We start from the raw sequence: 26247 nt of genomic DNA on the forward strand, positions 1-26247 counted from the left end.
ACCCTCTCTCATAGAGAGGTTGAGAAGCGTGCCTATGGGTGAGGACAATTGATTAGAAAGGGACGCAACGATTTTGGCAAGAATCATTTTAAGGGGGGAGCCAGATTTTACTGTGCGTAGTAATGCTTCCACATCCTCAGAGGTCATAGGGGGAAACCTCTCCAGCAGCTGTGTTTCAGCGGGTTAAAAGACATGGCAACCGGTTGCTGACTCCCTGAGGGAGTGATCTTGTCCTAAATTAGCTCAATTGTCTGTGAAAAATACTGAGCAATATCATCGCAGAGGGCTTGGGAGGGGGCCTATAAATTGTCCCAGGCCTTGGGACTGGTGAAGGACTTGAGGATCTGGAAAGGGTTTTAGGAGCATTCCCTGCCTGGGCTAGCTGTGATGCAATAAAGGCTTTCCGTGCAGCCTTTATATTTTTATGGTAGTTGAAGAGGGCTGTCTTAAATCTATCTTTATCCCTCTCATCATGAGTTCTGCGCCATCGTCTCTCCCAGCCCCGGTCGGTAGGAGAGTACCTGCCGGGGCGGTGACGTGGGAAGGGGGAGGGGCAGGGTGGGGGTTAGTAATGTATGGATAATGGATGTTTGCAGGTAAGTAAATATATACATAAATCAAACGAATTTTGTTGCGTGCACTGCATTGCATTTGGGTATGCAGAGCACGCAACAAAATTCGTTTGATATATTTATATGTCAACGCCGCCTTTCAAAGTCGGTCGGAACCTGCTCCTTGAACGACATTGAGCCTGAGTGAGGTACCATTGGCTAGACTACTGCTGCAGAGTAGACAGTACATAGCTCTCCTGTGAGGGCGAGCGAGGCATGGCCTGGGGTATGACGGCGGCCTATAATTAATTCTGCGCAGGTGAGGCAGGGCAGGGCCTGGCAGGCCGCAGGGGGCGCTGTGACGGTGATTACTGTTTTTTTATTTTTTATTATTATGTTGATTGGCATTGGTCTACCGTCTGGTCTGGTCGCGTCGTGATGGCCTCGGGTAGGCCGGCGCCGGCGGCCAAATCATGATTTAAATAAGCTGCGCAGGTGAGGCAGGGCAGGATTACTGAGTTTTTTAATCATAATGATGTTGATTGGTTACTGGTCTGGGTGACTGGTTTAATCATGATGGCCTGGGGTAGGCGGCGTAGGCCGGCGGCAGCCAAATCATGATTTATTACAAAATAAATAGAGCTGCGCAGGTGAGGCCTACTGGTTTTCCTAAACTGTACTTTTTTATCATTATGGTGATGCCGGGTCACTCTGATAATAAGGATGAGGTTCGTGTTTGATGATGATCATCACGATGATCATGTTGCCGGTAGTGTGCATGCAGGCTATTGTTGCAACGTGGGCCGGCCCGGGCTGCCTGGATAGATCAGTACTTGCCCTGATAGATTCAGTTTCGGTTCAGGGCAGGCTCCTCAAATCTGTGGGGGTTGGTGCTGTGCGTGGCAAGCAGCGTTCGCGCATATTTTTGCACATTGTAATACGCGCACACGGTGCCCGCCACACCCCAGCATACCCGCACGGGCTCAGGCGGCTCTGAGGCCCGTTCACCGGCACCGCCTGAGTCATGGTGGCCCGGTGGCCAGCTAGCCAGCCAGCCTCCGCTCAAAGTAGCGATGATCGGATCGGGCGATGATTGATTTTTGTGACTTGTGCACAGTATGTTCACATGGTCCGGGCTAGCCTAGTGCACAATATCAATGCGGATTGCTGCGTGATGTAAATTTGAAAGTGCAGTTATTAGTCAAGTAATACTGCATAATGATAACACACACCAAAGCCACCACTGTCAAATATTAACAAGTACATTTGGTTTTAAGGATTTGGCAATGGTAAAATCTTGAGTCCAAGAGTTTATTAAATTAATTTACACTAACATAAAAGCAGGAAGTCCAATTTGTTCTGTGCAGCAGATAAAACCCCTAAAAATACAAGAAAAATGTGGCGAATTACAATGACAACGCTAAAAGTATCATTTTCCTGGGATTTTAGTCCTACATTCATGCCACATTTTCACAAGTGGTTCTCTGTTCTTCCAGATCAGCTCATATCCATAGGTCACGTACCATATTCCAAAAATAGCTCCACCGAGATGTGCTGCATGATCAAATATCCTCCAACCAAGAATTAAACCTGCGGTATCCAGTGCGATGATGATAGCCTTCAACGCACTTCCAGCTGTGAACGTGAACATAGGAAGAAGAGTTATTGCTAGGTTAGCTTCTGGCATCTTTGTACATACTGCTGCAAGGACTGTCATAATGGCCCCCGACGCACCAAGTGATGGACCAAATCGTCCTGTGGCCGTTTTAGCAAGGTAGCTGGTAAAACTTGAGATAACCCCTGCGCTGACAAATAAACTGCCATGAACTGCTCACTTCCCAATATGGATATTATACTTGAAGAAAAACTCCACAACATATACATATTTGCTGCCATGTTAAACAGGGAGAAATGACTAAATGTTGACAGAATCATCGATAGGCAAAGAGTTTTGGAGGCTGGATTAGAAGTGAAGTAGTTAATCATTGTGCGTTGCATGGACGGCACTTTCCAGAGACAGAATATTAAGACATTTGCTGCTATAATGCCTACCACCGTCTGTTGCCCTTCAGTCAGGCTGTTCCACCACTTGTTCACCTGTTTTCTGAAATCCAATTGTTTTTTTGGCCTCCTGGTATCCAGCCAATCTGCCTGTACCTCATCAAAGTAGCTCTGGACTCTGAATTTCAGAGCTTCATACTGCCAAATAGAAGCAGAAGCAAATGCACAACCTGTAAACCCAACAGTAAAAACAAAAGGTTTAAATAGGCACTTCACTGAATTGGAGGTGGTCTGAAAGACAGTCTCCTGTAATGATGGGGTAATTTTACTTCTAAAAACCTCAGATGGCTTCTCAGGTTTAAATGCACTTTTGAGTTAATCTTTTTTCAAAATGTTCACAGGGCAAGGGAACCTTACTATGAGGAAAGCTCCCGTGCTGAAATTCGGATATTACCTCTGACTTTTAGCAGTGCCAGTTGAAGATGTGGGTCGAGCTAATATAGTAAGTGGGTGGAGCCAGAGAAAAGTAGGTGCGGCCTCTGACAAACATTTGAGCACCTGCACTTCATATTTTACAAATTAAGCACTGAGTGGGAGGGTAATAAACAAACCACTCCCAGAGAAAAACAGTTCCAGTCCAGAGGAAGGTCTCCCTAACGGAGAAATAGATCTCCAGAACGGGGGGCAGGTCTCCACAACGGGAGCCCTCTGAAAAAAGATACAACCTTAGAAATAGGGATAATTTAAAAAACCTGACAGATATCAAGATAATGATACACGTCCCTCTCGATCGTTTCAGACTTCCTCACAGAAATCGGAAAGAAGAGGACGGTCAGAACACAAAGAAGAGCGCGTCAAGTTCAAAGAAAAGGAACCTGCTCATCAAAGTTAAAAATGTCAATTTCCCAAAAAGAAGGTAGCCAGTATTAAAATAAAACACGCCGAGGATTCTGAGGACACAACTCAAGAACGGAGAATGGGCCCAGACAATGCTAGACAGCACTGCAGAAGTGACCATAGCTCGCAAGATCCTGATGAATCTTCTGGAGACAGTGGGCACGAATGAATACATTCAGGTAGAAACTGCAGACACCAGAGTTAGTGTACCTCATAAATTATATGAAATAACATTACGTATAGAAGGGGACAAAACTAGAAAAATAAGAGGTCTCTTTCGGGAGAACTTATCTAAAGGCTACGATATCCTGCTAGCAGAGAAAGACTGGCCACCAGAGTTTGTCAGGGAGTGCCCACATGGCAAAGAAATGATTATGCCTGCCTTTTCAAATCACATTCCAATTCATAAAAAATACACATATGCTAAAAAATGGGCAGTGGCCCAAGCCCCTGCATTATATAAAAATCATGTAGGATGGGATGAGGATTCTCCTCACCATAAAATTCAGTTAAAAAAATCAACCTACTGCACAGAGGCAGTATCCTGTTTAGCAACAAGCTAAAAAACAAGTCAGGGAGATCTTAGATCAACTTGAATATCAGGGGGTGATTGAAACATGCACCTCACAAATGAACAACCCTTTGTTTCCTGTCTCCAAACCAGACGATTCATATCATCTAGTTTTGGACTACAGACACCTAAACTCTTGTTGCAAAACATTTGCACTACAAAACTCACACAGTGCAGCACTAATGAATAACATCGTGCGCAAAAAATATAAAACGACATTAGATATTTCAAATGGTTTCTTCTGTCAAAACATAGCACCAGAAAGCAGGTATTTGACCGCTTTCTCAAGTATGGGGACTCAAAGCCAATTTTGTCGTCTCCCCCCAGGGATTCAAGAACAGCCCAAGATTATTTTCAGCCAGGGTAACAGAATTACTACAGATGTATGATGATGAGGCATTATCTTATGTCGATGACATCTATCTTACAGACGAAGGCCTGAAGACACACTTGAAAAGAGTGAACACAATTATACTTGGGTTCACATCTGAAGGGTACAAATTCAACTTTAAAAAGTCACGAATTGCCCACCTCACTGTCCTATTTTTAGGATATGAATTATCAAGTGAAGGCAAAAGCCTAGCAGACAACTTCTTAGAGAAGTGTGCAGTACTCCATACTCCAAAAACGCTGAAAAACTTACAATCAATTCTAGGTTTCCTGAATTTCGGAAGAACTTACATTCTAAACTATGCAGAGAGGGTTAAACCCCTCTACGAATTAATAAAATCTGATTTCAAACCAATTAATTGGACTCAGAAACACACAAACATTTTACGATCAATACAAACAGACATGTTAACTAAAACAAAACTGCAAACACGCGCAAACGAACGCAACCTTGTAATCTGAGTCATCCCAGGAAGATGCGGATTTACGTACCTGACCTCTAATGAGGGAGAAACAGTACCAATAGCTTATAAATCACACTTGTACACACAAGCTGAAATGAAATTCAGTTCTACTGAAAAAATTCTGACTGCGGTCCAAACTGCTGTAGCAAAAGAAAGAGCCCTCGCACAAGGTAAACGTATAATAATGGTTACACCTGTACCTGCCCTGGCAGTAACAAAAGCCAGCAGTCCGAATGCTAAAGCTTTACATCCAAGATGGATACAATGGGTTAATTCTCTTGCTGCATCAGACGTAGTATACGAATTTGATCCTAACTTAAAAACGCAAGAATTTCTCCAATACGAATATGAATGTCCTCTGCAGACTGAAATTCTGCCTCTCGAACATTAAGGCTCTATAATAGATACAGACGGTTCAGCACAACACGCAGTTGGGGGTAAACAAGCATATAGTGCTGCGTGCGCGATCGTTAAAGGTCGGTGGCACGAAGGAAAGTTTAGAACCCTGGTTACTAAAACTCAATCACTCGGAGATTGTACAGCTCAGCAAGCTGAACTACAGGCTCTCAAGATGGCGCTTGAAAATACCGATCGCAAATTCCCCACACTAATTGTATGCGATTCGTATTATTGCGTCCAGTCTTACAACGAATACTTGCAGAACTGGGTTCAAAACGGTTTCAAAGATGCAAAAGGTGGCACAATCAAGCATAAGTTGCTTTGGGAACAAGTAGTTCTTTTGCAGAAATAACTACAAAAGACTCACGTGATACATACACTGAGTCATAAACGTGATGGCGTTCACGTTGCAGGGAATTCATTGGCTGATGAGGCCGCGTGCAAACGGCTTCCGTAGCTGCCATTACCCGGTCAAAAACAAAAATAGACAGCGAGATAATGCAAGCTGTCAGTGCTTCAGTAAAAAACAGTGGTAAGACACTCCCGAAAGGCTTTCCAGTAAAGTATTCGTACAAAACTGATGCGAATAATGTTCCTTTTGCTGTAATCCCTGGAGTGGGGGATAGAGAAATTCCAAACATGGAACACAGGTTAGGACTAATTTTAGCGGCACATGAAGGGCTCGCTTCTGCACATGCTGGTGTTTCCGCCACAGTATCGTTATTAAAATAGAGATATTGGTGGCCACGCATGAGAAATCAGACTAGCAACTATGTTCTAGAATGTGAAATATGCCAAATAATGAAAGTATCAACAGTGAAACGACCAGCACAGACGCCCCTTCTAATCTCAGACAAACCATTAGCATGTGTTTACCTGGACCACTGTGGTCCCTTACAAAGGGATGGCAACTATAGATATATCATGGTCGCTGTGGATTCCTGCACGAGATTCATTTGGATGTGGCCCCAGCACTCGGCTGACGCCAGAACTGTTATAAAAGATTTGCGAGTCTTTATCGGCACATACGCAATTGGCATGCTACATTCTGACCAGGGTCCTGCGTTTAGCTCTCGAGCTTACAAGGAGGCCATGGCCAGCATGGGCATTGCATTGCAGTACTCTAGTCCATTCCATCACGAGGGAAATGCGGTAGTGGAAAGAAAAAAACGTGACATAAAGCAATCTATAACAGCGAGGGTATTAGGTTCGGGTGATGGGTGGGTCAAACATCTTATAAGTGTCCAACATAGTCTTAATAATCTGCCAAGACATTCTCTGGGTGGAATCACTCTGTATGAACTTTTGTTTGGTACTAGAATGATAATCGAAGATCTCGATAGTCAGACTTCAGTGGTGGAACAAAAAACCTTTGATATCAAAGATTGTTTGGCTGTTTTACAGGACTTAAATGAAACAAGAAGAAGTCTAAGCTAAAGCCAACGGCCACTGAAGAAAAACCACCTGTCCCAGCAAGACCTGTCTGGATTGGGGATCTGGTCAGAGAAAAGATCGGGGTGAAGGAGGAATTTGGGCCTTCTTACAGAAAAGCAGTACCTGTCTTAGCTATCAGCGGATCAAGATCAGTAGTACTACCGCCCCTTGCTGGTAAAAAGGAGAACAGAGTTGTATCAATCGACCTGGTAAAACCACAATCATGTGGCCAATAATAAGTAGTAGGCCCAGTGGATTCCCAAGAAGTAGCAGAAGACCAAACCTTGCTACAATTCAAGAGGTTCAAACTGAGAGACTAACCACGTTTGATAAACCTGCAGTGAATAAAAAAGGACTATGCAACAAAGCCATGGAACTTGTGCCTCTTGAAACCCAAATTGCAACAGTTCGTCAAGAAACACCAATCTACAATGATGTAGCCTCTGACTATACAAATGCAAAGATTAATGAACATCCGAAAGCAATTCCAACAATTGACAGAACTGCATCTGGCTACTTCATCAATTTCGATGACTTTTCTGAAGACCCAAGTGAACATGAAGAAACGCCAGCAAATAAAACTTTCAAAATAAAAATAACTGAACTCTTTCATCAACTCAAAGAAACATATCTGATTTCACCATGGATTGAATTATGGATTGTGTTAGGTGTACTTTTCCTCCTACTCTGGCTCATTTTGGTTTTAAGCTTGGGAAGAATGATTGATGGAAAATACAGTACAATGGACACAGCAAGTCAGAACATCAACTTGGTTCTAAAGCCTCACAGATCTTCTCACATTGAAAAAAGAGAACTATCATCATTAAACATCACAGCCATTCCTATACCTGGTGGGGTAGCATGGGACGCTACTGATTACGACATCTATGGCCCGGTTGAACTATTGAGATTTCTACATCAGTTCAAGGTTTCATTAAGTGACTTTGTATCACCTAGTACGTTCTCTGATGATTGGGACTTTGAAAATATTAATAATATGATGTCATATTTAGAAATGTCAGCAAAACTTACAGAACATGAATATTTAGAAGGCTCATCAAACTATGAAGAAATGCATTGCTTTAATCATTATGGGCATCACTATTTGCATAAATCTGCTAATCCTAGAAATGTTTTTGCTTATAATCAATGGGAACATTGTCCAACACCGCCAAAAAACGGTGATGGATCAAGCCCTGATCTGTTGACTGGGTAGGAGTGTTCTGATTAACTCAGATACTCTGTCCATCACCACCCCCTTTTTGTAATTAATTTGGCCACCATTAGTGTGGAAGGGTATGCTCAGACATGAGTCCCTTGCTCATTGCACCATCAGGATTCAAGCAAGCCGGGCCGAAGACGGCTGTAATGCCAGAAACCGGTCCCCGGAAGCTTGTTTCCTTTCCAGTGAAGAATTGGCTTGGTAGTTTGGTCTGCTCTGTTCCCATGATGCACTGGGCCAGGGACAGACTAATTTGCATATAGCCAGGTTCTGAACTGGGATGGTGCAGTGAGCTAAAAAACGGTGATGGATCAAGCCCTGATCTGTTGACTGGGTAGGAGTGTTCTGATTAACTCAGATACTCTGTCCATCACCACCCCCTTTTTGTAATCAACACCGCCAAAAGGCAGCTCGAAAACATTTTATGAGAAATTCCCTTACTTCTCAGGGTTTAACATCACTGATCCAGAAACGTTTTATTTTAAAATTTTAAATAAGACAGGAATGAAAAACATGTTGACAAATACTAAATTGATATATTCCACAAAATGTTATGAAAAAATGTATACATTTGATTTTGAATTTTGGAAAAACAACATTGAGACAAAAACCATCTGGGGTACAAAAGATTGGCAGGTACAAGGTCTAGAATCATTATTCAGAGCCTGCTTGATCCCAGAACAAATAATGTTCCTGAATGACACCATTCAACAAACAATCTGTCTTGGCTTAGCCAAAATAAAGGACTTAAACAAACCGTCTATACCAAAGCCCATACCTGATAGTAATAGCTCTACAGATGCGGAAATAGACGTATCCCATATTTTACACCAAAACAGAACTAATCCTGATTGGAGAAAATGGTTGATCTGGCCCACAGACACTAATAACTGTCAAGATAGATTCCTGAATAAAAGACAGGGGTTCAAACAGAAAAAGGTCGGACCCAAGATATTCCCAGAGACAACATCCAGGGATAATAACAACATACAGTGTAGGAAAACTATGCCTCGAATGGCTACAGAAATCTACACTACCTGAAATTAAGCAACAATTGACTTTACTTAAAGAAGGCGCTGACTTGCGAGATTTCATATTGGGACCTCGCAAACAGCGTCAAAAACGTTTCATCTACACCGGTATATACGCTGCTTACAATGAAGCTTGGAAAGTAACGCAAATTGAAACTGCTGAAAAAATACGAGAAATTGATCGTATTAATTTGGAAAAATCACTGTCTGTAGTGGACAATGGGCTAACGACTCTGTCCTCCAGAATTTATTCACTGGACAGCATTGTATCATCTGCTATTGATATAAAAGAACAGGATATGCTAATGTTACAACATGGCCAGTCCCAATTATGTTCTATTGTACAGTTAGGCTGGACATTACAAAACCTCTGTTCAGGCTACGTGCCATGGCGTCCAATCAACACAACGTCATTATTTTCTATCTTTAACCTTACTGATAAACAAATCTCTTTGGCACAAAAAGGAGCAGACTATACGGTGCTGAGCATTGAAAAACTAGAAAGATTGCCATTGACAGTCTCCGAAAGACCCATCATTGAATGGATAATATATAGCACAATTACAATTCCGATAACGACTTTTCAGTTTTAATATTGCCAAAAGCATATACCAGCAGGCCTGTATGAAAGGTTGGGTAAAGGTTACATCAAGTCAACCTGGAATCTACCTTATACACATAAATGTTACAGTGGGGGCAAAAAAGAGGTATTTCTTAGTGGTAACAACTGTAAAAGTTCACTAAGCGGTACACTTCTGTGTCAAGGAATTAACTTGCATGGAGCCTGCGAAGGTTCATCAAATAACCTTTCATGTCACCTGCACGGCACCCCAGCTACACAGATAGAGCCTTTTTTCAGACAACTTTCCAACGGCAGTTACGTTATAATAAGTGACCGCAGCTGTTGTGGCATGGTGCCAGGAAGGGCCTATCTCGTCAGTGTAACTTCCATGGTCACTTGTTGTATGCAAGTATTGTATCCAAACAGCAAACCAGACAAGGAGACAATGATATGGCCTTCTCTGAATATCTCTTCTATTCGAATTGATACTTTAAGCAGAATGAAATCTATTCTTTTACAAACAACTGTGCCTTTAACCTCGTCTAGAGAAACTTATGATCTGCAAGTTGCAAGGACAGCGGCAGAGATACATGCATTATTATCAACAAATTGCCCCGTGCATTTCATAGAAATGTTAAGTCAAATCTTAAACATGTGGAGGAGGAGCTTGGCGGGCATCCGAGATGGCCGCTTGAGCACAGCGCTCTCCGGACCCTCGCCGCTCCCGACATTTTATCCTGGCTGAATCCTGATTTCTTGCAAGAATTCGTGTAGGGGACGTTTGGCTGATTACCCTAGCACTTTTCAGAAATCGATTTGGATCTCGTATTCCTGAGATATGGTGCTCTGAACTTTTGGGCTCCGCCCTTGAGGTGCGCCCGGGACGGGGTGCGGTACTGTAGCCGTCCTGCAATTGAACAACAACGGCAGGAGATCTGGCCTTGTGGGTCCCCCCTTCCTAAGTTTCGGTTTCGATTCCGTTCCGACTTGGGCCACGGCTGTGGATGTCGTGTTGCGACTGAGACTTGGAGGCAGATCGGCTGTTGGGCTTTCATGTGACCTATTTGCTGGTTTGGCGACCTCTACCCGAGTTGTGCCCCCTTTTTCTGTACTTTTGATCCTGTACTTTGGGTGTCGGGCCCGTCGGACCTGGTGGCTTGTCCTGTGACGCATCTTCAAAATGGCGGGCAGAGGGGACAGAGAGACGCGCAAGACGAAAACACCTCTGCGCGGAGCTCCAGTTCAATCAAATGTCATGGACCGTTATACCCATTCTAAGGGGTCCCCCGGAGCTGCCCTGCCTGGTTCTAGTATTGCGTCTGAACGGATTTTGGAAGAGTCGGCGGAGCCCTCCTTACAGGATATCATGGGCGCCATCTCGGGTGTGAGGGAATCCATCGGCCTACAGTACGAGGCCTTGGCCCACAAACTTGACACCGTGGCTATCGAGGTGAATCTGATTCGTGCTGACCTCGGCAAGACGAATGAGAGGGTACAATCACTGGATATTAAATCCTCTAGCCTTACGAATGACGTCTCGGAGCTCCAAACAGAGATTGGGAATCTCCGTCGGGGGAACGACTTCATGACCCGTCGCCTGGAGGACTTTGAAAATAGGGCGCGTCGCTGCAATGTTCGCCTGGTTGGTGTACCGGAAAACCCTGAACCCCACTCGGTGGATCTCCTGGTTGAGGATCTGGTCTTGAACCATTTGGCCCCTTCTGGTCTCACAAAATTTTTCACGGTGGAACGTGCACATCGTGTTCCTGGGGGCAAAGTCAAGCCGGGAGCTCCGCCGAGGCCCATTGTAGCGAAGCTTTTTCATTATAGAGACCGGGACGCTATCCTGCAGGCCTCGCGGGCGAAGGGCCCGGTGGCCTTTGAGAATGCTACGGTGAACTTTTACCCGGACTTTTCCCAACAGGTTCAGAGACAACGTATGGAGTTTCGTGGTGCCAAGAAACGTCTCCGGGATCGGGGCCTACGTTACGCCATGCTCTTTCCCACTAGACTCCGGGTTGAATACAATGAACGTACCCTTTTCTTTGATCGGCCAGATGCTGTTAATGACTGGCTGGACTCGTTGCCTGACTGTCCTCCTGAGACAGACTCCGCCGCTCACCCGGGCGGTGCCGAAGGTGGTGTGGAGATCTAACTGTTCGGCTCTTATGTCTTATTTTGAATACATTCTCAGGATTGTTGGCCGGCGTCCCTCTACATTGGGATTATTCTGTCTTTTCGTTTGTTTTTTTTTGTTCTTGCTGAGGTCGGGGGGTGGATGGAACGGAGACCTTTCCTCCTCCGGGGTCTTTGTGTAGAATAGGGGTTTTTGGGCGACAGGCACACTGCAGGTTGGGGTGGCTCTTTAGCTTTTTGCAGGGGTGCAGGGTGGGGGGTGTTTCTCTTCAGTTTGGGGGAGGGGGGTTGGGAAGTTTTTTCTTTTCTGTGTGTTGTTTTCAAGGCGAGTTGCTCCTGTGTTTGCTGCTGTTCCTGATGTCTAGCTCATGGACGAGGGGTCTTGGCTCGGGTGGTTGGGATGGGGGGTAGAGGGTTGAAATTTCTTTCCTGGAACGTTAATGGCCTGGGAGATCGTATTAAGCGCAGTGTGGTCTTAAACTGTATACGACGTTTGTCACCGGACATTGTTTTCATGCAAGAAACCCATTTGATTGGTAATGTTTGTTATGCGATGAATAGATGGGGCTACCGCCTTGTGGCGCACTCAGGGTTTACCTCCGGATCTAGGGGTGTGGGTATTCTTGTTCGAACCTCCCTCCCCCTGGCTATCGATGAGGTGATTCATGATGACCGTGGGAGATATACTGTCCTGGTGGGTAGATATGAAGGCCGCACCCTATCTCTCTTAAATGTTTATGTTCCCCCGGGTTTGCAGGCCTCTACTTTTACTGACTTGGGCCGTGTTCTGTTGGATCTCCCTGATAGCACTCTCTTTCTTGCCGGTGATTTTAATTCGGTGCTTTCCGGCCTTCACGATCGCCATCCCCCTAGAGATACCCCGCAGGCTCAGCAGTGGTTGGGTGGGTTTTTAGATACCTTTGGCCTTGTGGACTGCTGGCGACTGTTGCATCCTACTCAGCTCCAATACACCTTTCATTCTGGGGCCCATGGCAGTCTGTCCCGGCTGGATTATTTCCTGATGCCCGCAGCCCAATCATCGGCGGTTCGTGAGATTTTACACTTGCCGAGGGGTATTTCTGATCACTCGCCGCTCTGGCTCCGTTTCGAGGTTGGGGTGGAGGCGGCGGGCCGAGCGGCTCCCATTAACCCTTGGTATCTTTCCTCCCCTGAGACTCGTACCCTCTTGCTCAAGTCCATGGATGCATATTTCCTGGAAAATGAGGGGTCGGTCTCTTCGGCTGTGTCCCTGTGGGAAGCTTTTAAAACTGTGATTCGTGGACAGGCCCTTTCCTTGATTGTTGAAGCTAAGAGGGCAGGGAGGAAGGAGGTGGTGGACCTTGAGGGGGAGATCTCTGCTTTGGAGGACGAGTTGGAATCTGGTGTCACGCCTGACAAACTCCATGCCCTGGGTCTAAAACAGTTTGCATATAAATCTCTGGTCACTGACGCTGCAAAGGTGATGTTTCGTGAGCAGCAGGGCAGATTGTACGATGTGGGTGACAAGGCGGGCAAACTCCTAGCGTGGTTGGACAAGAAAGAAAGAGTTAATCGTGTGGTGCCCGTGATTCAGTCTGCGAGTGGTGAGAATTTGATTGATCCGACCGCCATTGTTGATCGTTTTGCAGAATATTTCCGTGTGGTATATGCTCCCGTGTCTGTGAGGGACGTTGCCGACTCCCGCCTTCTTCTGCGTGATATCACTTTGCCCTGTGTCACCGACTTGGACCGTATTGCTTTGGACTCCCCTTTTACGAATGATGAGATAGCTAATGCAGTTCGATCGCTCCGTTCGGGCAAAGCACTGGGCCCGAACGGTTTGCCTATTGAGTTGTACAAATTATGCCCCGATAAGGTGGCGCCGCATCTCCGCGCCATGTTTCTAGAATCTCGTGAGCGGAACATGCTTCCCTATGATCAGCGTCTGGCGACAATCGTCGTCATTCCCAAAGAGGGTAAACCGCGTGACCTCTGTTCCTCGTATAGGCCCATATCCCTATTAAATGTTGAACCTAAGGTGTTGGCTAAACTTTTGGCGACCCGTCTCCTTTCGGTTCTTGGGGAGTTGGTCCATCCGGATCAGTCTGGCTTTATCCCGCATCGCAACACTGCTCTGAATTTACGTCGCCTCCACGGCGCGCTGGCGAGGGCGGGGCTTTTGACTGAACCGGCCATTTTGGCGTCCCTGGATGCCTCCATGGCCTTTGATACTGTGGAGTGGCCCTATTTATGGGCGACACTTGAGAAATTTGGATTCGGGTGCGAGTTTATTAGCTGGGTTAGACTGTTGTACGCGGAACCTCTGGCGCAAGTTGTAGTGAACGGTAGAGTGTCGACCCCCTTCTCCTTGGGCAGGGGTACCCGTCAGGGTTGCCCCTTGTCCCCTTTGTTGTTCGCGCTCGCTCTTGAACCGTTGGCGGCCTGGCTCCGTTGGGAACCGTCCCTTAAAGGTATTCGATGGGCCCCGGACTTCGAAGACCGCGTCTCGCTTTATGCGGACGACATCCTCTTGTATCTTACTTCCCCTCGCAAGTCTTTATCTGTTTTATTTGACGTTCTTGCGTCCTTTGGTGCTAACTCAGGCCTCGTCATCAACTGGTCTAAATCCTGTGTATACGTTTTATCTGGTATCTTGCCTCCGTTGCCGAGTAGACTTCCTCTTCAGGTGGTCCGGGATGGTTTCAAATACTTGGGGGTTTTCGTTACCTTGGATCCGTCCCTTCGTTTTGATCGTAATCTCCTTCCCCCGTTGCTTAGGCTCCGTTTGGACGTTGCCCGCTGGCGCAAACTTCCCCTGTCTCCACTGGGTCGGGCGGCCCTGTTTAAGATGATGTCACTACCGCGGTTTCTCTACGCTCTCCAGAATTATTATGATCCTATCCCCAAGACCTATTTTCGGGAGATTGAGAGCCTTCAGAGGCAACTTATTTGGGATGGGCGACCGCGCATTGCTCTCGCGAAACTTTCTATCCCGTGGTACGATGGGGGCATGGCGCTCCCCGATATTAGGAGATACTACTGGGCTTCCCATCTGTCCGCTATTAATCACGCTATGTTCTCTCCGGGTCGTAATCCGGCGTTTGAGATGGATAAACTTCAGCTTCCGGGAGGTGACTTTAATAGAGTACTCTATTCTCGCTCCGCTGGGCGCCATCTTGTGGGACCTACTTTGACTGCTTTGACAGTGTGGCGTGCTGCGAATGTGAGCCTGGGCTGGGAGGATCGCTTGACGTTGGCGACGCCTCTTTATGCTTCGGAACGTCTGGGCGGTCTTTGGTCTTCCAAGGGTTTTGACCGTTGGGACTTGATTGGGATCTCTAAAGTGGGGGATGTATATTCTAAGGGTTCTGTGCGCCCGTTTCAGGCCCTCCAGGCTGAATATGGCCTGAGTAGTCGGGAATTCTTTCGTTATTTACAGATCAGGCACGCTTTGGTTTCGGTGTTTGCTCCTGGTGAGATTCCGCCTGACTCTTCCCCACTTGAAGACCGTATCCTCGACGGACATCTTCCTGATAGCACTATCTCCCTGATCTATAAAAAGTTGATCAACAATCGGACTGACTTATTGGCCCGACTTCGGGAACAGTGGATGGGAGATGGGTTGGCACTTGATGATGAGGATTGGCAATCGGCCCTCTCCTCTCCGAAGGAGGTGGCTATACCGGCTCGACTCCGTCTGGTCCAATTGAAGATCCTTCATCGTGTGTACGTGACGGGACCGCGACTGATGGTGATGGGCTTTTCCTCTGATGGACTGTGCAAGCGTGGATGTGGTTTGCGTGCTACTTTCCTGCATATTCTTTGGGAGTGCCCGATGGTGGCTGCTTATTGGGTGGCCGTGCTTGATCTGATGACTGTGGTGACGGGGATATCCTTGCGACCGGAACCTCGTCGCTGTCTTTTGAATGTTTGGGAGCCCACGGACTATTCGGTGGCACAGACTAGATGGGCCACCCTGGGCTATATGATTGCGAAGCGAGACATTGCGCAACTCTGGGGGGCCTCCAGGCCCCCAGCCCTCGCGCACTGGGAGGACAATATGGACTGGTCCATGTTCCGTGAGAAAACTGTTTATGTGGCCAGGGGTAGACCCAGGGCATGGGTGAAGGTGTGGGGTCAATGGAACGAATACCGTGGCGACATTTGTACTCCTCCCCTTGTGGACACTATCGAGATTACCCTATCTCCCTAGGCTAGCGTTCCCGGAATCTTCATATAGGGACTGAGCTGGTGTCACCAGCTCTTCCCCCCCTTCTTCTTCCTGATATCTGCCCCCCTCCCCCCCCCCCCGCTCCATACTCCTTAGTGCTTAGGATATTATTACTGCACCTCCGCTGCTGTCCCCCCCTTGCGTCCCTTGGGCTGACCTTCAGTGATACACTCTCGCCTTTTTGTATGTTTGTTCTTTCATATATATAAAACCTGTTTTGGTCCTGTATTTAATGTGGAGTATTGCATTGTTGATTGACGGTTACCTCTGCGGGCTTATGTGATATGTGTCTACTCCTTTTTAGCGGCTGGCCCGTGTGGTTGTAGGCCCATCCTTGTACGTTTCTGCTTGCTCAAATAAAGGTTTTAAAAAAAAAAAAAAAAAAAAAAAAAAAAAAAAATCTTAAACATGTCTGATACCAGTGGCATCGCACATGTATTTAAGACAATTTTTTCGGGACTAATAGCACCCTTTGAAGCAGTCCTGAGCATCTTCCCGAATTTCGTGCACTCTGTGTTGGCGGCCTGCCTCTCATCTTGGGACTCGTAGCAGGAATTTTATTTTTGTTCCTTCTGCTCCAATATGGCAAATCCAGCCACAAACAAAACTCAGCTACCATGGAAGAAACGATCCTAGCGATGAGATACCGACACCAGATAACTAAAGTACTCGGCTTGGCTCGGCTAAGAGATCTGAATACTACCTGGTTTCTTTCATTTAGACCAATCTGGCAAGATTGCATCCTACCTGTTCTACGATGCCTGCTCTGCGGAGAAGAATGCGTGTTGGACGTCTGTCTCACACTACCATCAGCAGTACCTTTGGATATCGATACTTTGCTTGGTTCGGTAACGGCTCATGCAACGTGTTGTCCCCAGCGGCTACCTATTCTGATGACGGCATTCGTTGAGACCTCACCATTACGATTAGGTGACGGTGAGGTACGAGATGAAAGCGGAACACAGGTACAACCTTCTGTGACCATTGCTGATCTGAACACCGATGACGACAATGCTTCTCATGTATGCACTATTTCTACTTTTTCAGACATGGCCCAACTTTCACCTACTGTTGTAGATGAATTCTTTGCCAGCCTGTCTGAGTTAATGTTCTCTCCTAACAACGAGAATAACTTTTGAGCACATAGCGTTCCCTGAACTCTGAATTCGACCTTCAATTTTGAAAAACAGAACTTCTAAAAAACTGTGGAACTATTTTTTTGCCCTGAAAGCGAAATTATTTTTCCCCGTTCCCAAAATATTTACCTTTTTTTTGGCACATGATACTCTGCTTAAAGTCGAACTATTCTTAGAGAACAAGATTTCTATTTTGAAACTCTAGAAACAATATTTTGATTTAGCCTCTAGCACATGTACAATCTTGTATAAATATGTGATGAAATGGTCTCGAACTTCTCTTCTATATTAAGAGCCATTTCATAAATGTAATTTTCATGATTCATTCAGGCAATATTTCAACGTACTATATGTGCATTATCTGAATGATACCACTGCTTGAAAACGTACAGTATATTACGCATTTTTCGTGTATATACCATTTCAAATGCATTTTATGTATTTTGGGGTGGGATGGAAAACACATGCAAAGTCATATGTTTAAAATTGCTTAGTATTTTAGTAATGATGGACATTATACGTGGAGTGGGTGTTGTAAACGTATCTAGGACCCTATTTAAATATTCCCGATTTATGCCCTTATGTGGTTATAACAAATCATATCCTTATAAAGGCATAAGAATCATATCCATATTAAGTCATAGCCAATACAGTCCAAATACGGCAAGGCTACTCCCATAGACTCCTAGAAAGCACAACGCGTTCTTAAACAAACCAAGCCTCCAGCAGCCCGGGAATTCCCCCTGCTTCTGTATTGATTTGTCCTAGAACTCCTTGAGTCCTGAAAGAACTGCGAGTTCTTAGTGACGTCTTATGTCCAACCTTACGTCAAACTCGGCACCTTCCAGGTATAAATATACCAGCATCTGCCCTAGCAAAGGACACGGTGGTTTGGAGCAGATCAGCTATCTACTTGCCCGACGCCCTGCTGTGGCAAGTGCCGAAGGAAGCCGACCCTCCCATTGACACACTGAGAGAGACGCTGTCTTTTCTCCTTCCGAGAATTCCAGCTCCAGTGTTTTCCAGTCACCCTTGCAGGTTGCTGGGAGATCGAGTCCTGAGAGAGAGATACAAGACCTCCTTCATTCTATAAACAAGGTACGGAGCTGATTAGACCCTTAGAGAATTCTTGATTCAGATTCTTGGCAGAAACTATCTTAACTTAAACTGCAGCTCACTTACTCCTTCCCACGTACTAGACTCAGGTTAGGTACACCGGGGTAGGTGTATCTTAGAAGCACCATTTCAGTACGTTTAGTCGTGGTTTTATCTATGTATATATTTTATCTATTTTAAACACTGTATGACTTAGAAACCATACCATGCTTTTACAGTATTATTTCATAATACTCCTTTTACTGTACGCACTTTACTTTATGACAAGTATTGCAATTGTGGCAACTCACTTCTCTTGCATGAGAAAGAAGACTGTTCAATAAATAACCTCTTTTATTGAAAACGCCCGTCTCTCTATTTCTCTGTGCTGCTTGTGAAACTAAGCATGCACGATTGACTGAGTAAAATAGTTATCTATTGTTTCCGCGACTCTGGAGGTATACTCCTTATTCTGGAGGGAGCAAAGTTGTCATGTTTATGCGATTGTCAGAAACGAATCCCTTCTTGTCTATTCAGGAAAGTTAACACCTTCCTGTTTACTCGAGAAAGTTTCTAGTGACCTCTGAGCTAGCTGGCATTCATAATTAAGTCTAACATAATCAATAGAGACCTAGTCGACCTAAGTCCTACGTCTTAACTATCGTTTATGTTATTCCAATGCGCAGAGCCTATTGGGAATATAGGAACTACACTACAGGATAACCCCAGAAAGATGGGGTGACCACCCTCTTGGAGCTAATGGGTGGGTGGAGCTCCAGGAGTAGCGCAGACTTAGCCCCCCCCCCATAACAGTGGAAAGTTCCCATCCTAAGTCAGTGGTGCCTTGAAAAAGATAACTCCCAAGGGTTTTGATGGATTATCACGATGTCCTGGGTCGGAACTTTTATTGTTTCATCATTGGACTGAGGCATTCTCTGGGGAAGAAGTGTATGGCTGCAACCAGTTGTGACCTGAAGATGATCACTATGAGTGTTCATTTTGTGTGGGGTGAAAGGTAGTAATTGCACAGGTGTATATTTACCAAAGTGGTTCATATGCAAGATGTTTTGAATGTGATTTCTCAACGTGTCAAGCATTCTTTAGGGGTGTGATTATAATGGCATATAGTGTAATTATAAATGCAGATGCCCTTTAGGGGCTGTCAGTGAATTGCTGATTTATGCTATTAGTTATGATAAGTGCACCACACTCCTGGACATGCTTGGCCATTTACTCTTGCTGATGCCTTAACTGAATAATGCAACTGACAGCCTCTTGAGATTAAAGCTACATGCCTTATTGCCAGTAGTAGGTGCTCTCAGTGATGGCTATACGTAATTATTAAATGTATTCCAATAATGAAATTCTTGTTGAAATAATGCGGTGGGCAGCCATTTGCTTGGTGCCAGTGGTAAAGTCCTCCACTACAAGTTATGTTCAACTTCTGGCATTTAGGAGCAAGGTCATGTTTACACATGTGAGTACTAGACCCCCCTCCTTTAGGAGGGATTGGAATGTTTAAGCAATGTCATCCTTAAGTAATCCCATCAGCTTGTGTATATTTGTAAATTGTTGCATAGTTTTGAGTAGTGTGTTTATAATAAATGTACTTTTCCTTTTGCTAAAGAAAAGCACAGACTGGACCTGCATTATTCAGTGTTGTTGTTGTGTATCGGTGAATGGTGATTTCTAGCCCACACCACCTCCCCAGTGTAGGCCTTGGGCTGCTCTGCAATGCTGCCCTATGAGAGTCAAGTGCTACAATGGGGTGTTTATTTCTCAATGGAGGATAAATGTAGACCCATTACTTGTGCAGACCACACAACTAATGCCTAATTTTCCAACAGTAAACGTTACAGTCTATAGTGCAATTGCTTCTTCCACGCACATACTTCGCTCCAAATTTAGACTTGCGAATTTTAGAGCATAGATCAGCTCTACTGCAGTTGCTGACATACCACCCCCGGAGGACTGAATGCTTACCAACAGGTTGTTACATGTTTTCAAAATGAACTTGTTTCCCCGATCATACTGCTTAAAGTAACTGATAGCCCACACACAAGCTATTCATTATTTTTCTATTTCTGCATAGCAATGTTCAGTGGTAGAGAGAGCTCTAGAAGCAAAAGCTAAATTTTAAAGTTTGTGTGGCAGTGACTGATCTAACTGAGATTAATAGGAGTCCCCACGCAAGGGCACCCATTGTGCTTGGTTTGATCCATTGCCGTCACATAAACTAGGCACAGCCATAAAAGTGGGGCATCGTTCTTATCAGCACAGGTGGGACAATGCTGCGTGGTAGAAATTTTGTGGATTCCTGAAAATTATGGATGTTTCCATCACAGAAATGTAAGCAAAATGTGTGATTTCATGCAAAGTATGAGGTTTGCAGGGAATTGTGGGTAAAAGACTCATGGGATCCACGCAAGGCACCTCATCCTGGATTTCCTTAGGTGTCTAGTTCCCAGAAATGCACAGGTTTGCTAGATTCCCCTATGTGCTGGCTGAGCAAGGGCTCAAAATGTACAGCTACCCACATTGCAAAAAACGGGTCAGTTTTGAGTGGAAAAATTTGATATATCGATGTTGCATTTTGGGCCATTTCCTGTCGCGAACACAAGACCTACCCACACAAGTGAGGTACCATTTTTATCAAATGACAAGTGGGAACATAGAATAGTAGGATATTTGTTATTAAGTATTGGATTTAACTTCATTTGTGTCTTCCAAAGATAAGAAAACAAGTTACTTACCTGTAACTTTGGTTCCCCAGTATTGGTAACTTTCATAGATTCCCATGCTTTGTATCATTCCCCGTCGTCGGACTGGGATTTTGTAAAAGAGACCAAACTCTAGGCATCAGCCAATCAGAAGAGCCTCACCCTTAGAACCTTCCTGAAGGAACCTCAGAGCCTCAGATTTTCGTAGCCGTTGTGTGCTAGACACCATACTTGCTGAAGGCTGAGCTTTCCCCGGGGAGGTCGGTGGGCGCATGGGAATCTATGAAAGTTACCAATACTGGGGAACCAAAGTTACAGGTAAGTAACTTGTTTTCTTGCCCCAGTATTGGAACTTTCATAGATTCCCATGCTTTGTATCAGAATAGCAAGCAGTAAACCTCATAAACACATTTTGTAAAGAAGTACATCATAACATTAGAAATGAAAGAACAAAATGTGTTACCCATGGAAGGTGGGATAGAAAGGAAAGCTCACCAATCACATGAAGAGGTTCCTCAGGACAGCCTGGCCCACTGCTGCGTCGTCCTGTTGCAACGACTCTAAGCAGTAATGCTTAGTGAACGTGTGCACGCTGCTCCAGGTAGCAGCCCTGCAAATGTCCTTGATATGCACCCCCGCAAAGAGGGCTGTAGAAGATGCAACTGACCTCGTTGAGTGAGCACGGATCCTGCCCACCAGAGGTTTTCCTGCTATCTTGTGGCAATGCAAAATAGCACTTGAAATCCATCTGGAAATCCCTTGTTTGGACAGAGGAAGACCTCTGTTCGGACCGCCGAAGGCAATGAACAACTGCGTAGACTTTCGAAAGTCCTTGGTCCGGTCAATGTAGAATTTGAGACATCGTTGTAAATCCAGAGTGTGCAATGTCTTTTCCGCTGGAGTGACTGGGTTCGGAAAAAATGTTTTTAGAATCACTGGCTCATTTAGGTGAAAGTCTGTAGGTACTTTGGGGATGAACCTGGGGTTTGTCCGCAAGATGACTGTGTTCTTTTTGAACTGCAAAAACGGTGCCTGGATAGTAAGGGCCTGCAATTCCCCCACTCGCCTTGCGGAAGTGAGGGCCAAGAGCAAAGCTAGCTTCCATGACAAGAATTTCAGGTCTGAGCGTTGAATCGGCTCAAAAGGACCCTTCATCAGTTGAGCCAGGACTAAGTTCAAATGCCACGTCGGAGGAGGAGATCTCACTGGCGGAAAGACCCTGAACAGGCCTTTGAGGAATTGCTTGACAATTCTTGAAGACCATAACGAAGGACCAGAATCAGATCTTCTGAATCTCGAAATTGCCGCCAAGTGGACCTTGATTGTAGAATGAGACAGATTAGACTTAGCTAGCGAGAGTAGGTAAGGCAGGAGTTGATGAGGTTTTGAGGTGAACGGATCAACCTTTTCTTTTTTGCACCAAATACAGAACCTTCTCCATTTAAGTCTGTATGTTCTGTTTGTTGAAGGCGCCCTTGCTTGGGAAAGGATGTCCTTGATCTCCTTGGAAAGAGGGACATTCATGTATTCTCGCTGGTCAGGAGCCATGCCGTCAGGTGTAATGACCTTGGATCTGGGTGCCAAACCTGTCCTTCGGACATTGTCAGGAGATCCGGAACTGCCTCCAGACCTATTGGAGGAACTAGCGATAGCAGATGGAGCTCGGTGTACCAAAACTGTCTCGGCCATGCCGGGGCTATAAGGATCAGCTTGCATGGCTCCGTCTTCACTTTCCTGATGAGGCGTGGAATCAGGGGAATTGGTGGAAACGCATAAAGAAATCTCCCCGTCCAGGCTATTGAGAGGGCATTGCCTAATGAGCCTTGATGGTGGAACCTGCTGGCGTAGGCTCGGCACTTCTTGTTGGTTGGCGTCACAAATAGGTCCACCTCTGGTGTGCCCCATGTTTGAAAGAGCCGATCCAGAACCTGTTGTTTCAGCTCCCACTCGTGACTGACTGAAGTGAGTCTGCTCAGTCTGTCGGCGCCCTCGTTTAGCGCCCCTGGTAAGTGTTCCGCCCTTAGAGAAATTCCGTGAAGAATTGTCCATTCCAGAATCTGTTGAGCCTCTTGCGACAAGGGAAGTGACCTCGTACCTCCTTCCTTGTTCACATAATGCATAGCCGTGGTGTTGTCCGTCTTGACTAGCACCTGTGAACCCTGGAGACGTGGAAGAAAGGCTTGAAGCGCTAGCCTGATCGCTCTCAGCTCCAACAGGTTGATGTGTAGCTTTTGGTCGCTTGGAGACCAATGGCCGCTGATCTGCAGATCCTGCATCACTGCTCCCCATCCCTCCAATGACGCATCCGTCGTCAGTATGTGAGGTGATGGGACGTTTGCGAAGGATAGACCTTGGCATAAATTGTCTTGATGCAACCACCAAAGTACTGCCTCTTTCATCTCTCGAGTGACAATCACTTTGTCGTCGAATGATCCGCGGACTTGCTGCCACTGAAGGTCCAGTTGTTCGTGCAGGGGACGCATCCGCAATCTGCAGTGCGGAATTAGGGAATACATGATGACATCACCCCTAGCAGCGACTTGTAGCTGCGTACAGAAAGACACTTTTTTCTTCGAAGCTTTGAGCCAATAGTTGTAGTTTCAGTATCCTTTCTCGAGTCGGGAAAGCCCTCGAGAGCCTTGATTCCAACACTGCTCCTAGGGACCGTGCTCTCCTTGAGGGCACCAGCACGGATTTGTCTCTGTTCAAGGTGAGACCCAGATTTTGGAACAGATTGGTGCAAGCCTGCACAGCGTCCTGCGCCAATACTCTGGTCGGGGCCTTTAGTAACCAATCGTCCAGGTAAGGGAAGACCTGGAAGTGGTTCTTTCGCAGAAATGCCGCCACCGGTGCCAGCACCTTCGTAAAAATCCTTGGGGCAGAGCGAAGGCCGAACGGCAGAACTCTGAATTGAAAATGGCTCTTGGCTACTGTGAAGCGTAGGAAGCTTCTGTGTGCTGGGTGAATCGGGACATGGAAGTACGCGTCCTCCAGATCGAGCGTGGCCATGAAGTCCCTCGGGCTGATTATCTTGAAAACGTCCTGTAAGGACACCATCCGGAAGGACAGGGAGATGAGATAGGTATTTAGCTCCCTGAGGTCCAGGATGGGGCGCCATGTTTCTAGCGTCTTTCTTACCAGGAAGAATCTGGAGTAGAATCCCTGGCCCTGTTGGTTGGAGGGGACCGGCTCTATCGCCCCCTTGCGGAGCATTTGTTGGGCTTCGAGTCTTAAGAGACGCAGATGTTTTGATGGAATTGGTGCCGGGGGCCTGGGTGGAGGTACTTCCATAAATTCCAGAGTATGACCTCGTCTTATGATGTTGAGCACCCAACGGTCCGATGTAATTTGGGACCAGTTCTGAAGGAATTGTGATACCCTGCCTCCAACTGAAGATCTCTTGGAGGAGGGAACAGTAGGCAGAGCCAGGAGGCCGCTATTGGCGTTTGGACGAATCCCGTCCACGGGCAGCCTGCTTGCCCTTGTTGTAAGGTCTTGAGTAACCTGAAGATTGCCCTTGTCTTTGCTGGTATGACTGGCGGTTTGGTTGGTATCCAGAGCTGTTCGAAGAATAACGCTGCTGCTGCTGCTGGTATGAACCTCTGTAACCACCTCCTCTGCCTCTCGCACCTCGAAACTGAGTCTTGCGATACTGGAGGGTTCCCAGCGATCTAGCTGTTTCGGTATCCTTCTTGATCTCCTGAAGAGTATCATCGATCACTTTACCGAAGAGGGCCTCGCCATCAAAAGGCAGATCAAGGACCTTATTTTGGATTTCTGGTCTGAACCAAGTCGCCTTCAGCCATCCCTGGCGTCTCAACACTGCCGCTCCTGCCAAAGCACGAAAGGCCGTTGTGGCAATGTCCATGGCACAGTCTATGATCTCCATAGAAACCGCCTCACCTTCTTGCAAAGTCTTCTTCGCTTCTAGCCCTGACTCCGGTGGAAGTTGTTCCAAATATGGAGCTACATCGCACCATAACTGGCGATCATATCGTCCCAATATTGCCAAAGCATTGGCGGCGCGAATCAGAAGGCTAGCTATTGATGAGAACCGCTTGCCCGTGTTATCCAGCCGGCGTCCATCCTTGTCAGGAGGGGCCGTCAATGGAGCAGAAGGGTTCCGTGACTTCCTTTGTGCTGCCTGCGAGATTACAGAGTCAGGCTTGGGATGCCCTGTTAACGCTGCAGGTCCATCTTTTGGTGCCTTATACTTCTTATCCAAGCGCGGTAGCACAGGGACCACCGTCGCTGGGTTCTTCATTGTCTTCAAACCTTCCTCCCATAAATGATCCACAATTGGGATCGACTTTGTCGTTTTACGGTGAGTTTCTTTAAAATCGTATAAGAAACAGTCCATCGTTTGAGCTGGCAGTACCAATTTAAATCTTCCAGCTGCTCGTTCCATCAGCTGATGAAAACTGCCGATGTCAGGGGGAGGAGAATCACCTAAGTCCTGATGAGGTGAAGCTTGATCTGGGATGATGTAATCATTGTATTCATCACCGTCCTGATCTGAGTCCTGATTATCATCTGATGACACATCATCATCCTCGTTCTGATCCCCCTCCGGATCATCGGTTGGCTCCGACGTAGCCTGAGGCACAGGCCGCTGCGGTTGAGGAGGAGTGAGTATCGGGTGGATTGGAGGTACCACAGATGAGTGGCTCCTCACTGGTGATGATGGAGCAGACCGACGTGGTACTGGTCTGTCAGCTTTCGACTTGTAGTCGTGCAGCATCTTGTGCAGGTCATACAGGAATGTTGTCGGAACTGAAACCATGTCTTGTGGCTCATAGTTCCTAGAGTGGGCCATCTGTTGATATTCGCCCCCGCCTTGTACATATGCCTCCTCTGAACCTGTGTCCTGACTCTTGATGAGAAGCTGAGATGGACTATTGGCATATTCAAAACCATCCTGTCCGTCCCCCTCAGAGTCCTCCTGGTCCAACAGCATAGTGGGTGGTAAAGAGGTCACCCTTCTCGGGGACGTCATCTCAGGCGTGATTCTTGTCAAAGAAATCGTCACCCGTCTCTCCGCAGCCAGTATCGTCGGTTGTTCCGTCGGCGCAGGAGAAATCCTTGTCGACGATATAGGAATCACTGATGTCGTCGTCGACGCCACCGACGACGAGCCCGCCGTCGATGTAGATATGGTCGTCGTCGTCGATGCACTCGTCGACGACATGACCGTCGTCGATACCGTCGTCGACGTCGTCAACGACACTGCCGTCGTCGCCATCGACGATGATGGTTTCTTCGTCGACGATGTCTTCGTCTTCGTCGACGATGACGTTGGTACACTCTCCGTCGACCCTACCGTCGACGAGCTTTTCTTCGACGACGACGGAGGTTTCGTCGTCGACGCTCCCGTCGACGAGCCCGGAGGTTTCGTCGTCGACGCTCCCGTCGACGAGCCCGTCGACGG

General features: G+C 46.4%; 1 pseudogene; it reads right to left on the bottom strand.

Annotated features, from left to right (window-relative positions):
• Positions 1–1980: 1980 nt before the first annotated feature.
• On the bottom strand, positions 1981–25815 carry LOC144820109 (presenilin-associated rhomboid-like protein, mitochondrial pseudogene; annotated as a pseudogene).
• Between the last annotated feature and the right edge of the window lie 432 nt (positions 25816–26247).

This window comes from Lissotriton helveticus, chromosome 2_1, assembly GCF_964261635.1.
Source record: "Lissotriton helveticus chromosome 2_1, aLisHel1.1, whole genome shotgun sequence".
NCBI lineage: Eukaryota > Metazoa > Chordata > Amphibia > Caudata > Salamandridae > Lissotriton > Lissotriton helveticus.